Source organism: Myxocyprinus asiaticus, chromosome 17 (genome assembly GCF_019703515.2).
Source record: "Myxocyprinus asiaticus isolate MX2 ecotype Aquarium Trade chromosome 17, UBuf_Myxa_2, whole genome shotgun sequence".
Classification (NCBI taxonomy): Eukaryota; Metazoa; Chordata; class Actinopteri; order Cypriniformes; family Catostomidae; genus Myxocyprinus; species Myxocyprinus asiaticus.
This window is the reverse complement of record NC_059360.1, coordinates 30,017,921-30,032,482: the sequence shown is the minus strand read 5'-3', so window position 1 is coordinate 30,032,482 and position 14,562 is coordinate 30,017,921. Positions and strand designations below refer to the sequence as shown.

The following is a 14,562-nucleotide window of genomic DNA, read 5'->3' as shown; positions in this document are numbered from 1 at the left end:
CATTAAAATACTCACTGTTTCAAAAGTATAGCCACAATATGTAAACAATATGAATGTTAACATGATTTTAGCATGATAAAATCACGTAATAACATTTTCTGTGTAAAGTTATAGCCAATTTTACAACTTCGTTGTAACAAACCCTAAAATTTAAACAACTTTACAGCTCAAACAATACACAAGTTTTAACAGATAAATGAATGTAAGTACTTTTATAAAATTATAAGCTTCACATTTCTGCCTTTAAACCCTCCATAAATAGGCCCCATTCACTTCCATTGAAGTACCTCACTGTAACTTAGATTTTTGCTTTTTTTGAAGAAAAAGAGAAACGGGTCGAAATAATTTTTTGTGGTAATCAACATTATGCCACAAATGCTGTCGATTCAGCTGAACTTGTATTAAACCTGGAATATTCCTTTAATGTCCTTCTTACCCAATATTTTGTGATCATATTTTACAGTGATTTTCTCTTCACTTTGTTTCTTCCATTTTAAACTATTTCTAAAATAAATTTGTTGTTTTTTCTTTTATGTATGTGTTTGCATGGGTTATTATGTTTGTGTGTGTGTGTGTGTGTGTGTGTGTGTGTGTGTGGGCAGTGGGACAGGTGGAGGCCAAACGGTTCTGTGCACAGTAAGTAACGATACCAGTAGGATTATTTAAAAAGTTGGTACGGTACGATTACAAACCGTTCCCCACACATATTTCTCAGCACGGTTAACTAAAGGCATGGTCACATTTACCTTGGCACAGCAAAATTCTGTGGGCAAAATACTGTGAGCAAAATACAGTCAACTCAATGGTAATCTGCATGATCGTAAATTTCGTGGCATAGTGGAGGACTCACAGCTCGACCTGAACTCTGAACCCCACCCCCCGGAATTTACTTAAGTTGAGTTTAGGGGGTGGAGTTGGGGTGGAGGAGGGACGTCGGAAGAATTGTCACAGCAGTGAGGTAAGCAGTGGTTTATAAATGCTAACACTAGCATTGTGATTGGTCGGATTAAATGAACATGCTCCTCCCAAACTTTGTTTATAAAACTCCATTAGGAAGTTGTTTGGTTTGGCAGTGACCTCTGTGTGGGAAGTGCATGGTTTACAGCTACACTGAAGATTCACAATGGACAAGGATATCATTTTAATGTTTTTATGATATGATTTTAACTTCACTCTCACATAGTATAAAGTGCAGCATTAAAAAGAGGCTGCTTGGCAATTCGTTTTTTGCTGGTTTCACACGTTAAACGTTCATCCACGCCTTTTCGCATGTGGAATTTTGCATTGCAAAGCTAAATGTTACCGCGCCTAATGGTACATGTCCACTGGCGGGTTTTGAGCAGAGCTGAGCAGGCATGTTCAATTTATTCCTATGGAAGTCAAGCGCATGGGGGATTGTGGGATTGTGGGATCGAAGCAGAGTAGGCATGGAGAACGACCAAGGATGTCAAAAAGTTGAGAAATGCTTGACGTTATGCAAATGAGAAGTGGAAAACGTCGGGCGACAGCCAATCACTGTGAGCTGAAGAGGTGATGTCTGTCATAAGCGCTTCAAAATCTGCCTTTAATACTGATGTTTCTGCTGGATTCAGTGCTTAAATCACATCACTACATTTAAGACTTCAAACAGATTTCAAATAATGATTGCACACAGTCATTGTTGCAAAACGGTGGCTAGGTAAGCAAAAGTGTAAAACATTAACACTGTTTTTATACTTTGGCCATTTGGAAATGAAGCTGGCATCTTTCCAACAGTAACTGTGCAAAGACACGCATATAAGATGATATTATTGCTCGTGTACTGAAAACATTCATAGAAAATGGCTGTTTTACAAACTTTTTAAAGCTGAAGCATGTAATTTCTGCGCCATTAGTGCCACCAAACGGAATTGCAAAAGTAAACATTGTTTTCAAAACAGATTTCTGAATACGCCCCACTGATGCCGTTGATTGAACAAACAGATAGACAGTCCTGCCCCCAACTTACGCCATTGGTCGAGTCAATGTTATTGTCTCTCTTAAAGGTGCTGTAAGCGATGTTTTCATGGAAAGGTATGCAAAAAAAAGATGTCCTACTCCCTAAAAGATATTAATGAAATAAGTGTCCTGAGATATATACCCGTGTCTTTGTGACAGCCATAGACTCTGTTAACAGCAAACAAAAATGTGTCCTCGAACCAAGGACACTGACGCTTTTCAACTGTCGATCATTTCGAATGATCATTTTTAAGCCATGTTGTTCATAACTTGGGTGGCCAGATGTCCTGTTTTTCCCAGGACAGTCCCGTATTTAAGCACTTTTTCTAGTGTCCAGACTTATTCTGAAAAAATAGTGTTTTGTCCCGTATTTCCCCTCTCCTAAAATTTCTCTATCGCCTATGTGGCTTTCTCAGTCACGTGAGTATTCTAATCAAAGACAGCCAATGATACAGCTTGTAAAACCAATAAAATCACACTGTGTTATTTGAAGTACATGATTGGATTAAACTATCCAATCACAATCCCCTATCAATAGACGTCCAGTTAGTGAACTGATTGAAGAGTCAGTTTGAAATAGCTCACTGATGAAATTGCAGCTGGAAAAATGTCAAGGAAGCGTGCATGTACATTTAATCAGGATCTTCAAAAAGAGTTACAATTTCTAAAAAAGGAGTCACAGACAGAGCCTAGTAAAGTGAGGTGTGAGATTTGTGAAGCTCACTTTTCCATCGCCCATGGAGGCCGCACCGACATATGTTCATACAAAAAAGCATGTGGATGCTGCTAAAAGTAAGTATGCCACACCACGTGTTAGCGATTTGTTTGTGAAGCAAAGTTCTGAATCTGACAAGGTGCACAAAAATGAAAGACTTTTTGCTGATCATTCTGTTGTGCACGGCCACAGCTTTGCACATTCATGACCTGAGAAAAGTCTTGCAGGCCAGGCTAGAGGAATCATTCATACTCTCTGACATTAAAAAGCAGTTGGATGCCCTGGCTGAAGCTGGTGACATGCAAGCGGATGATTTATTTTGTGCAGTGAGAAATTTTTATTGAGCATCGGTGGATTACCTCCAAAATTGGAGCCGCTCATTGGAGAACACAGAAAAACTTGAGTGGGCCCTACTGAGAGACATCCCAGAGTGGAAAGACATTCAGAACAGTCTCGAACACTTCTACTCCAGAATCCCCGCTCTCAGTTTGACTGATGAAACAACGGACTTTGATGAGTGGGCTTACGTGAAAAACATTGTCACATCACTGAGTGGAACATGAACAAGATGTCCATGTCTGAGAGATGGACAGACGTTTTTCGTGAGCTGGAGAGCATGACCATCAACTTTGGAGTCTTAGCCAAGGTTGTGGAGTTTGTTTTATGCCTGCTTGGGACATCTGCATCTGTGGAGCGTGTGTTCCCATTAATGAACGCAACATGGACACCGGATAAATCTCGACTCAGTGAAACAGTCATGTAGCATTCAATGCTTTTTGTACATCTTAATTTTGTAGTGGACTTCTCTGCATTTTACGATAAACTCTTGAAAGACAAGCGCACGCTGAGAAAAATTGCTGCCAGCTAAAAGTACATGGTGACAACAGTTACAGATGTGGATGCACCCTCTACTTCACATTGATCTGCTCTTAGGTAAGGATACGTCAATTTCATTTTTGCTGGGAGGGGGCTGTCCTGTTTTCCACAAGCAGGAACCTGGTCACCCTATTCATAACAGTTGTCTGTTGAGGGCACTATTTTATTGCTGTTGTTTTAAACAACCCTTTCTGCATGATGTCGGTCTCAATAAAGCTAATTTGGAATATCTTTGGAATGCAAGTTTTGGAAAGAGGGGGTGTGGCTAATTCAAAGGCTCAGTCTTGTTGAAGTAGAACGGCTAAAATCGCTTCCAGCACCTTTAAGATGGGTCGCTCAAAACAAACAGAGGAATTTAATTGCGCCACAGAGGTACAGTGTTTATAGTTTTCCAGAAAATTAACCTACGAATGGTTTACATATGGCTGACTCTGCATATTAAGTTGGTATAGGAGAAAGTATTTTAACACCTGAAAATGTACATACTTCAGCATTAAGTTTTCAAGTTTAAAGTTCTTCTGATCATCAGTGATTGGTTGATGGCGGACCAGCTGAAAGGTGTCAAATTGATTGTCAATCAGCGACACCTATTTTCAGGGTTGGGGAGTAATGGAATACATGTAACGGCGTTACGAATTTAAAATACAAAACATGAATAACTGTATTTCAAGACAGTTACAATTTAAATCGTTAGTAATCAGAATACAGTTACTGTCAAAAAGTATTTTGAACACTGAAGAGATTACTTTGCATTTTATTGCCATTTGTTTCATTTGATATTTAGTCTATTTAGTTGGAAAACATTTACACTTAAAAATGAAGCAATCTGAGGAGCCTTTGAATAGTGCAGAAACACTTTCCTTATGATGTGTAACATTCATACAAGCAGACAGAAGGCGCTTTTATACTGTTATGAGTGAAAAGGTGTATCTGATGCATTGAGGATCAAAAGCATCAATAGATTTAGAAATGCTCTGAGAGATGAAATATACACTGGTGGCCAAAAGTTTGGAATAATGTACAGATTTTGGTCTTATGGAAAGAAATTGCTACTTTTATTCACCAAAGTGGCATTCAGCTGATCACAATGTATAGTCAGGATATCAATAATGTGAAAAATTACTATTTCAATTTGAAAAAAAAATTCAGAACTTCTTAAACTACTTCAAAGAGTTCTCATCAAAAAAATTCTCCATGTGCAGCAATGACAGCTTTGCAGATCCTTGTCATTCTAGCTGTCAGTTTGTCCAGATATCTCAGGTGACATTTCACCCCACACTTCCTGTAGCATTTGCCATAGATGTGGCTGTCTTGTCGGTCACTTCTCACGCACCTTACAGTCTATCTGATCCCACAAAAGCTAAATGGGGTTAAGATCCATAACACTCTTTTCCAATTATCTGTTGTCCAATGTCTGTGTTTCTTTACCCACTCTAACCTTTTTTTTCTTTTTCAAAAGTGGCTTTTTCTTTGCAATTCTTCCCATAAGGCCTGCACCCCTGAGTCTTCTCTTTACTGTTGTACAAGAAACTGGTGTTGAGCAGGTAGAATTCAATGAAGCTGTCAGCTGAGGACATGTGAGGTGTCTATTTCTCAAACTAGAGACTCTGATGTACTTATCCTCTTGTTTAGTTGTACATCTGGCCTTCCACATCTCTTTCTGTCCTTGTTAGAGCCAGTTGTCCTTTGTCATTGAGGACTGTAGTGTACACCTTTGTTTTGTTTTTTTTGCAATTTCAAGCATTGTATAGACTTCATTCCTCAAAACAATGATTGCCTGATGAGCTTCTAGAGAAAGCTGTTTCTTTTTTGCCATTTTTGACCTAATATTGACCTTAAAACATGCCAGTCTATTGCATACTTTGGCAACTCAAAAACAAACACAAAGACAATGTTAAGATTCATTTAATGAACCAAATAGCTTTCAACTGTGTTTGATATAATGGCAAGTGATTTTCTAATACCAAATTAGCAATTTAGCATGATTACTCAAGGATAAGGTGTTGGAGTGATGGCTGCTGGAAATGGGGCCTGTCTAGATTTGATCAAAAATGACTTTTTTCAAATAGTGATGGTGCTGTTTTTTTTTCATCAGTAATGTCCTGACTGTACTTTGTGATCAGTTGAATGCCACTTTGGTGAATTAAAGTACCAATTTCCTTCCAAAACAGCAAAATCTGTACATTATTCCAAACTTTTGGCCGCCAGTGTAAATAAAAAAAAAAATACACTATTTCAAGGCTAAATGGTTTGTAAATTTTGTATGTGTTTTGAGTATTTTTACAAGAATTAAGGATGCTTAAATACTAACCAATGTATTCATATAGAAAGCTACAAATAATAGATTTTCAGCCTCATTCTATGAACAGAATCCACAAACGATCGGAAGGAGATGTTGTTTTGTACACTCTGATGTTTTGAAGTAAGTTTGGAGCATCAGAAATAGTCCTTTGTTTAAATTGACATGTGAATATTTTGCATTATGTCAGGGTAAAATGGTATTTCTAGTCATTAGATGCACCTAGTACGAGTTGCAATTATATTTTATAATGAATTCTATCAAGAAAATCCACGTTAGATCTTTTGTTTGTATTTAGTTTTTCTGTACTGGCAGAATTTTTTTCACGTTTTCACTTGTTTATAGTAAAAAACAAGTCAAAAAATCTGCCAGTGCTGAAAAATTAATCCAGAGTATTTAGATTACATTACTGATGATGAGTAATCTATCAGAATACGTTACCAATTACATTTTGAAGCATGTAATCTGTAGTGGAATACATTTTAAAAGTAACCCTCCCAACCCTGCCTATTGTATAGGCGTGAATGTGCTAACGGCGAGTATCCGGAGTATAACGGCCATTTGTCGACAATTTGTATAGCTTTTTTAGGCCGGGTTAATTTTTAAAGGGCCTTCAACCATGTCAAGAACAGCACAATTCAGCAACGCTAACTGTTCAGCCTGATGATGGAAATGCACAAAGTGTGACATTACAAGTCTAACAGTGCTACAGTTTGGCTGTGCTGCATTGTGACAAAGTAGTAGTGAACAAATTCTGCTGAATAATGCCATCCCAGATGTGCATGACTGTCTTTCTTCAGCAGAAGACAAATTAAGATTTTTAGAAGAATATCTCAGCTCTGTATGTCCATAAAATGCAAATGAAAAATTTTGAAGCTCTAAAAAGCATATATCCATCATAAAAGTTATCCATATGACTCCAGTGGTTTAATTTATGTCTTCTGAAGGGAAACACTAGGTGTGAATAAGAAATAGATCAATATTTAAAACTTTTTATTTTAAAGTTTCTGGCCAGCTCATTGATGAGGGTGGAGTTCAAACTGCCTCTGGCATGATGTAAGCAGTTAAGCCTCTTCTGCATAGATATTCATACGTAGATACCTGATCAGCAGCTGTTCCTATGGACCATGGTACTTTTTTCACACAAAAGCAGTTTATGCAGCGGTCTGAGCAAGGAGCTTTGTCTGAGGCATCTCCTCCATTTACTTGCATTCAAACTGATTCAAACAGCTCTCCTTGTTGACCGTTGCAAGATAGCACCGCAGTTGATGTATCCAAACCAGCCTAATGAGGCATCTATATATGAATATCTATGCTCTGCGTTTCCATATTTTTTTGTATTTCACACGTCAGTTCTTGCATGAACTTGGCAACACGTTTACGTCATGAGAGAGGCTGCGAGACCTCGACCCTCATGACTTTTTAGTAAAAAAAGTTGTAAAAATTGATCTATTCCTTACACACACCTAGCCTTTCACTTCAGAAGACATTAATGAATCCACTGGAGTCGTGAATTAATTTTATGATGGCTGTATGTGCTTTTCGGAGCTTAAAAAATTTCGCACCCATTCACTTGCATTTTATGGACCTACAGAGCTGAAATATTCTTCAAAAAATCTTTGTGTTCTGCTGAAGAAAGACAGTCATACACATATGTGATGGCATGAGGGTGGATAAATGATGAGAGAATTTTCATTTTGGGAGAACTATTCATTTAACTAATTTCCTCACTTTGGTCTTTGATTTATTCTGCTCTATGATTAGCTACTCCTTTGTGTCAGTAACAGATTGACATAGTATGAATGTTGATGTCGGTTTAGGTTGTCCAGCATGTCTATGAATCTTTTGTTTTTTTTTTTTTTTTTTTTTTTGTGGTACATGCATTCATTTCATTCCATTCTAATTAATATGCATTATATATGCTATAATACATATGCTAAAATGAGGGACGAGGGACGGAAGGATTTGTGCTGACGCATGGCCTTCAGATGCATTGCTCTAATCTGTTTTTTTTTTGGGTTTTTTTTGCAAGAATGGTCACTCTTTGCTCATGTATGGCTCTCAAATACATTTCTCAGGTCTGTGGTCTGTTTTTGTAGGGATGGTCACTCTGTTCTCATGCATGGCTTTGAGATGTATTGCTCTGGTCTGGCTCTGGACAGACTGCACACTGCTGGTGAGCTCATTGGCTCAGCTTATACTAGATCCCACCTCTAGAACTCTCAGTGGCTTTCTTTGCCTGCTGGAGAGGGAATGGATACAGGTGAATATGTGTTTATGCGTATGCTTGTATGTTTATCTGTCACATTGTGTGTGCTGGACAGAGCTCAGTTTGTTTGGCTGTAGTTTTTGAATATAAGCTTATCTATGCATAATGACAAAACAAAAACACTTATATACTAAAGTACACACGCTACGATCTGTTGGTCTTGAAGTTGATGAGTTGTAAACTGTATGTTTGTTTCGTCTCAGGCTGGACACCCATTTCAGCAGCATTGTGCTCTTTCGGCCTACTCTCATGCCCGTCTGAAGCTGGAATGCCCATTCTTCCTCTTGCTGCTCGACTGTGTGTGGCAATTGTGGCGTCAGTTTCCGCTGGCACTGGAGTTTAGTGAGGCCCTGCTGCTCCGATTGGCACAAGAGGTTTATGCATCTGACTACGGCACCTTTCTGTGTAACAGCGAGCACGAGAGGTGAGCTCAGCTCATTTCTATATGGCACTTGTTTTTTTTTTAAACAATAATACTGTTAGCGACTGTATGTAAACGCAGATGCAAGCGCTTGGCCACCCAAATGCCAACATGCTGTCAGGTTAACGCGATCTGACACATTTCAGAACCCAACGACATGTGAAATCGAGCTTGCTTTGCTGCGTCTGTGTTTTTGTACTTGTTTAGAGTATGTTTCGGCCCTTATGAAAATGCTCCTATTTTGCATTTTTTGTAATGTTTTTTTTTTTTTTTTCATTAAAAATTATATTAACAGCATAACAATTTAAGGGAAAAGTTGAATTGAAAAATTAACATGATTCTTAGTATTTGGTATGTCTTCCTTTTGCTTTAATGACAGAATGCACTCAAGGTGGCATGGACTCGGTAGCGGATTTAGGCATGGGCGACATGTGCCGTTGCGGGGGGGCGGCAGCATCTTGCGGGGGCAGCACGAGGCACCCACACAAACGGGTGGGTTTCGCCCAGGGTGCCATACAAGCTAGAACCGCCACTGCATGGACTCCACAAGTTTGTGCAAAACCAGATGATACGTTACATTTGCGAATGTTCCAAAAAGATTCTTGTATGCTTCAGTACTAGCAACATTTTTAAAGTGATTGTTCAGCAACAAATGAAAATTATCTCATCATTTGCTCACCCTCATGCCATTCCAGATTTGTATGACTTTTTTTCTGCTGAAAAAAAAAAAAAAAGATTTTTAGAAGAATATCTCAGCTCTGTAGGTCCATACAATGCAAGTGAATGGGTACCAAATTTTGAAGGTCCAAAAAGCACATAAAGGCAGCATAAAAGTAATTCATATGACTCCAGTGGTTAAATCAAAAGCCGCTTTTCCACCACGGGAAAATTGTACCGTTCCGTGCTGATCCACCTGGACCGGTTAAGGTTTCTTTTTCCACTGTGAGGCGCTACAGATCTGTATTTTGTTGATGGCATGAGAGGTAAACATTGGAACAAGTGCGGTGCCACTGGTGCGGTATAGAGGATGATTGCATATTACGGTCTTTAGGACTGCTTTTACTCTATTAACAAACAGCACACGGACCATGTTGCAAAAAGAAAAGTAAAGAGAAAAAGACGTGAGGTTTACCATCATTTGCTCAGGGCTTGTGTTTGCCACTGGACATGAACATGCAGAAAGGTAAAAGTTCCCAGACTAGCTAAAAAGGATATTTATTGACAAAATATTTATATGATATATTTCATTTAAGTATTATATGAGTACAGTTAGCTAACCGTGCCGAGAATTCTGGGCCGAGAACGGTTTATAATCGTGCCATGCCGAACTGTCCTCAAATGGAAATGCTACTGTAACCTTTCCGTACCATGCTCAATACCGTTCAGCCCACTGGTGGAAATGCTTGTCTTCAGAAGCGATATGATAGGTGTGGGTGAGAAACAGATCAATATTTAAGTCCTTTTTTTACTATTTAAGTCCTTTCTTCTTTTGTTTTTGGCAGTTCGCTTACTTTGTGCATATTGCCACCTGCTGGGCAGGGAGAATTTATTTTCTATGATCTGTTTCTCACCCACACCTATCAAATGACTTCTAAAGATATGGATTTAACCACTGGAGTCAAATGAATTACATTTATACTCCCTTTATCTGCTTTTTAGGACCTTCAAAGTTCTAGCCACCATTCACTTGCATTGTGAGAACCTTCAGAGCTGATATATTCTTCTAATAATCTTCATTGTGTTAAGCAGAAAAAAGAAAATCATAGACATCTGGGATGCGATGAAGGTGAATAAATGATGAGAGAATTTTTATTTTGGGGTGAACTATCCCTTTAAAATGTTTGGTAAGGTAACCTAAAAATGTGCTTCATGTGGTAGTATCTAAATTAATCAGTTTAATTCAAGTAAAAAAACAAAGTTAAACTGAGTACATTAGGTTATTTTTAAGGTTTGATCAAGTACATCCAAATACATCCACAGGGTAACAACTGCATGTTACATTTGCAGGCTTTGTACAGTGAAGGGAATCTGACATTTACATTTTCACATTTGCATTTATTAATTTAGCAGACACTTTTATCCAATGCAACTTTGAGGAAGGATACAACATAAGAGATTCATCTTAAGGAGACATCTTAACCTGACCTTTTGTACAAAGGACTTAACACAGTCAATGCCACAATTTTGCTTATTTGATTAGTGACCTAGAAATATCATAGAAACTTAAATATTTTGTGTTCTTTTTTTTTTCTTTTTTTTTGTCATTTAACGTTACTTGGTTTTAAATTTTTCACACCTTTTGGATTGTAGTCGTTTTTTTTATTTTTTAAGCCACTTTCAGTTTATCAGTACTGTGTCTCCTGATACATTCATTTTAAACTAACAAATATATTAGAACTTTTTAATTGCATTTGTTTTTTATATATGCCATTGTATATAAAATCTAATTCCTATTCCTTCTCTAATACATCATTGTTCATGCTTTCATTAATCAGATGTGCTTTAGGAGTGAAAGAGAACACACACTGTTTGCTTCAGTCCCTATTGAGGCCTGGTAATGGAGAGCAGTACCTCAACCCACTGTATGAACACACTGAGCTAGCCATTTGGCCTTCAGTGCATCCTCAGTCCTTACAGCTATGGACAGGTGAGTCCACAATGTCATTAACCCAATATTTAAACTGAAAAACAAAGCTACAGCTGCAGTGCGGATAGTGCTATATTAATAGGTGTAAATGTAATGGATGGTGATTCTTTCACCTTTCTATTCTGGAGCATAACACTGGATCATGAGATTTTGTAGAAAACTAGTTTGTTTGATGAAACTATGACAGGTTAAATGTAATAAATAATTTTATTACAATAGATTATTGGAGCAGGAGCTTTCCAGACAATGACTTGTAAAAAGGACATTTTATATAGCCTAAATTTTTGCATGTAGCAATATTCTCTTTAAACTGTTTCACCAGTCCAGTTGAAAGTGAAAACTCACAAAGCAGACAGTTCAGAATAAACTCGATATAGCGCCCCTTGTGGCAACATTGAGAATGCAACGTGTAGTTGTGTTGTGTTATGAAATGTAGCCTGACACATTTCAGAACGTTTTTTTTTTTTTTTTTTTTTTTTTTTTAAATCAGAAAACTGTACTTATACTGTACACTTTCATTCTTAATGTGATGGGATTGTGGGTAGGGTTGTTCCTCAGATGGACTGAGTATGCTCAGAATATGGAGGAAGCTTGAGAAGAGCTGTGGAGCATAGTGAAGGAGTAACATGAGAGCAGTGGACCAGACCGGACCTATAACACCCTCAGTACACATTGTGAAACCTTGGCTCCTTTTTAAGAAACTCATGGATGAGCTTACTATCTTGTGACCTCTTGGTGTAAAAAACCATTTTAAAGCCTGTTACTTGCCATCTAAAATCTGACCTCAAAACCTCAGAGCACAGTAGACTACTCTGTGCTCTGGTCTGTCTTGGAAAAAGGTTACATGAAATTAGTCTCTGCCAGTTCGTCTCTGACAATCAGACATACTGCCATTAAAAACCTATCAGATCTGTACAATCAAGAGTAATCACCCTGACGTCTATTTGATGTGTGTGTTTATATCTGGAAGACGTATTTTTAAAGTTGTATGCTCATCTGCAATACTTCTAAAAGACATATGCCAATAAGTATGTCTTGGAGGTCAATAAGACATTTAGCAGATGTTTTTGAGATGTTTATGATTTAGAGTGTTTTAAGATGTTTAGCAGATGTTAATTAGATTGTGATGCTTTCCAGGTGAAAAGATTTAAAACAGACATCTCGGAGATGTACATGTGCGATCTGGGCAGACATGCTGCGAATTAAAGATCAGACATACAGTTGAACTCAGAAGTTTACATACACTTAGGTTGAAGTCATTAAAACTAATTTTTTAACCACTCCACAGATTTCATATTAGCAAACTATAATTTTGGCAAGTCCTTTAGGACATCAACTTTGTGCATGACATAAGTAATTTGCCCAACAATTGTTTACAGACAGATTGTTTCACTTTTAATTGACTATATCACAATTCCAGTGGGTCAGAAGTTCACATACACTAAGTTAACTGTGCCTTTAAGCAGCTTGGAAAATTCCAGAAAATGATGTCAAGCCTTTACTCAATTAGACAATTAGCTTCTGATAAGCTAATTGGAGTCAACTGGAGGTGTACATGTGGATGTATTTTGAAGCCTACCTTCAAACTCAGTGCCTCTTTGCTTGACATCATGGGGAAATAAAAGAAATCAGCCAAGACCTCAGAAAAAAAAATTGTGGACCTCCACAAGTTTGGTTCATCCTTGGGAGCAATTTCCAAATGCCTGATTGTACCACGTTCATCTGTACAAACAATAGTATGCAAATATAAACACCATGGGATGAATGTAGTTTGGTGCGAAAAGTGCAAATCAATCCCAGAACAACAGCAAAGGACCTTGTGAAGATGCTGGAGGAAACAGGTAGACAAGTATCTATATCCACAGTAAAACGAGTCCTATATCGACATATCCTGAAAGGCTGCTCAGCAAGAAAGAAGCCACTGCTCCAAAACCGCCATAAAAATGCCAGACTACAGTTTGCAGGTGTACATGGGGATAAAGATCTTACTTTTTGGAGAAATGTCCTCTGGTCTGATGAAACATAAATTGAACTGTTTGGCCATAATGACCATCGTTATGTTTGGAGGAAAAAGAGTGAAGCTTGCAAGCCGAAGAACACCATCCTAACCGTAAAGAATGGGGGTGGCGGCATCATGTTGTGGGGGTGCTTTGCTGCAGAAGGGGCTGGTGCACTTCACAAAATAGATGGCATCATGTGGAAGGAAAATTGTGGATATATTGAAGCAACATCTCAAGACATCAGCCAGGAAGTTAAATGGGTTTTCCAAATGGACAATGACCCCAAGCATACCCCCAAAGTTGTGGCAAAATGGCTTAAGAACAACAAAGTCAAGGTACTGGAGTGGCCATCACAAAGCCCTGACCTCAATCCGATTTGTGGGCAGAACTGAAAAAGCGTGTGCGAGCAAGGAGGTCTAAAAACCTGACTCAGTTACACCAGTTCTGTCTGGAGGAACGGGCCAAAATTCCAGCAACTTATTGTGAGAATCTTGTGGAAGGCTATTTAAACAATTTAAAGGCAATGCTACCAAATCCTAACAAAGTGTATGTAAACTTCTGACCCACTGGGAATGTGATGAAACAAATAAAAGCTGAAATAAATTATTCTCTCTACTATTATTCTGACATTTCACATTCTTAAAATAGTGATCCTAACTGACCTAAGACAGGGAATGTTTTCTACGATTAAATGTCAGGAATTGGAGTTTAAATGTATTTGGCTAATGTGTATGTTGACTTCAACTGTAATGACTGCATTCTGTCTGAACTTCAAGCATAACCATTATGATGACCACATGTGTTGTTACAACATGACGGTTCTATATATTATATATATATATATATTATATATAAAATATAATATGATCTAAAATCTCAAGAAAATGTTTAAAAACATTCCAGAAAAAGAAAATTGTTTCAAATAATTATGTATTTTTCCTACTCAAGAACAGGTTTCACAAAATATGTGTTTGCAACAAGGATTTCATTCTCAGTCAAATGTTTTTGGAAGTGACATTTTAGGATTATGAAAAAAATGTTATACTAATAAACAGCCCTAAACAGGTGTGTTTGTTGAAGTGTTTTTGGGCAGACTGTCTATTAGTATTTTTTTGACTATTTACAGTAACAATAGCAGGTTTCCACTTTTTCCAGAGTATCTTCTACATTAGACAGCATCAATGATTGCCCAGTTTTATTTACTGTGCAGCACTATGTGTGTTGAATTTACATGTTTATGTTAAATGTAACATTTAAACCTTTTACACACTGTTACAGACAGCTGAATGTTGAATTGGGTGAATGTGAGAAGTTTGTTATTGTCTGAAGAACTACCTGAAGTTGAACCAGCATGAACA

At 37.8% G+C, this 14,562-nt stretch overlaps 1 pseudogene; it reads left to right on the top strand.

Annotated features, from left to right (window-relative positions):
* Positions 1-7,968: 7,968 nt before the first annotated feature.
* LOC127454957 (myotubularin-related protein 9-like) lies at positions 7,969-14,378 on the top strand (annotated as a pseudogene).
* Positions 14,379-14,562: the final 184 nt, after the last annotated feature.